Source organism: Cyprinodon variegatus, unplaced genomic scaffold (genome assembly GCF_000732505.1).
Source record: "Cyprinodon variegatus isolate N-32 unplaced genomic scaffold, C_variegatus-1.0 Scaffold1253, whole genome shotgun sequence".
Lineage (NCBI taxonomy): Eukaryota > Metazoa > Chordata > Actinopteri > Cyprinodontiformes > Cyprinodontidae > Cyprinodon > Cyprinodon variegatus.
This window is the reverse complement of record NW_015151706.1, coordinates 13,712-15,502: the sequence shown is the minus strand read 5'-3', so window position 1 is coordinate 15,502 and position 1,791 is coordinate 13,712. Positions and strand designations below refer to the sequence as shown.

At 46.5% G+C, this 1,791-nt stretch overlaps 1 protein-coding gene across 1 annotated transcript in view; it reads left to right on the top strand.

Moving 5' to 3' along the window:
* The window catches only part of LOC107102420 (A-kinase anchor protein 6-like), an 11,270-nt gene that overhangs the window by 2,884 nt on the left and 6,595 nt on the right, over positions 1-1,791 (top strand). The window lies entirely within an intron of this gene.

Below are 1,791 nucleotides of genomic sequence, written 5' to 3'. Positions count from 1 at the left end.
CGCAGTAATTACTAATCCCCTTTTTTAAAGAGAGTTCCAGTCAAAGATTATCCATTTTGTTTTCCAGCAGGATTGATGGAAGCGGAGGTCTGATTTCTCTTTAGCTTCACAGTTAGCCCCCCCTCTGCATCCTCGCTTTCTCCGTCTTTTGGCAGTTATGTTCCACTGTTGTGTTCTTGAGATCTGTCCATAGCACTCCGCAGCTTTTTAAACGGTCAAAAATGTTAGTATTTGAAATATTTAGTGACCGTAGCACCAGCAGGCGTTGGTGATCATAGATGTGGGTTTGAAGTCTAGTTTGTATCATTTTAAGCGGCATATTGTGTGAAATTGTCAAGATGAGCTGTTCTTGGCCGCTGCTTTGTAGTGCCCCTATGGTAACCTGCTTTTTTTAATTTATTTTTTGCCACCCTTATCCTCCATTGGAGCTCTCGCTGTACTCAACACTGCTTTTCTCTGTCCCCTGAGTTGAAAGCCATTTTTTTCTGGTTCAGGAGGACTTTCAGCTCAGGGTTCATCCAGAGGTGGTTGTTTGGAAAGCTCCATAGCTGTCGTGTGGGCACAGTGCTCTCCACACAGAAGGTCATGTAGTTAGTGATTCATTCAGTCAGGCTGATGATGTCATCCCAATGAAAGCTTTGACACATGCTCCAGTCTATTGTTCTGAAACAGTACCTCAGTTTGTCAGTGGTCTCCTCTGACCAAACTTTCACCGAACTCTTCTGCAATATTGTCCTGCTCACCACTGGTGTGTTGTGGTGGAGCAGGTAGACAAGATTATGAACCGAGCGTCCTAGTGAGGGGAAGGAGGCAGACGTGTAGGCATATCTGACATTGGCATTAAAAGGTCCATTTTTTTTGTCCCTTTTTTTACACCTAATATACTGGGTCAGCATAGGGAGGGTTCGAACAGAGGGAGGCTCGATTGAAGTCTCCAGATGTAAGCAGGGGAGAGTGTGCTGCAGCCTGGTCACCGTGCCGTGGATACGCTCGCATGCAGCTGTGATGTCTGCGTAGGGGGGAGATGTGGACTCCCAAATTCTTGTAGAAGATAGTACGGTCTCACGCCCACCGCGAGTAGCTCCACCTCCGGGGAGCATATCTGTTCCTTCACGTAAACATGAGCCGCGTTGCAACATCTCTCACTCACAAACATCGCCAGTCCCCATCCTCTCTTTTTCCACTCTCTGCTTTACACAGATGAGTTTAAAGCCACCCAGGGAATCCACTGCGTCTGGGACAAGTCCATCTATTCATGTCTCTGTGGGGCACATGATACTAGTGTCTCTGTACCTGCCCTGGAAGCGTGTTAAAGCTGCGAGCTCCTCGGTCATGTTATCAAGCGGTCTTAAATTTCCCATGACAACCGTTGATAAATATCTTTTCCTCCGCTTCGTCCTGCCAACCCTGTATCCTCGCTGTTTTCTACGGTGGCCGGGAAGTGCAAACCAACAATACAAAATCTGAAACACTTTTACAAATCTTGAAACAAATTTACATTTCAGAAAACACTTTTACGACTGACAAAATCCGACGTAAAGGGAGGGACTGTCTTCTAAGCTTACCGATACCGACACCGATACCGGAGCGTTCATAATGACCCAAGATGGAAGCCAGTCGAGTTGTGTTTTGCCCGTTCTGCGGCACTCATATGAGCAGTTTAACGCGGTTTTGTTTTTCCTGTGGTCGGTCCTTGGAGTTTTTAAATGCATTGCAGCCAGAGAGGCGGATCTGACCATTTTCAAGGCGCTCCTGATCATTTTTCGGTGAAAACAGCTCATATAATCATGT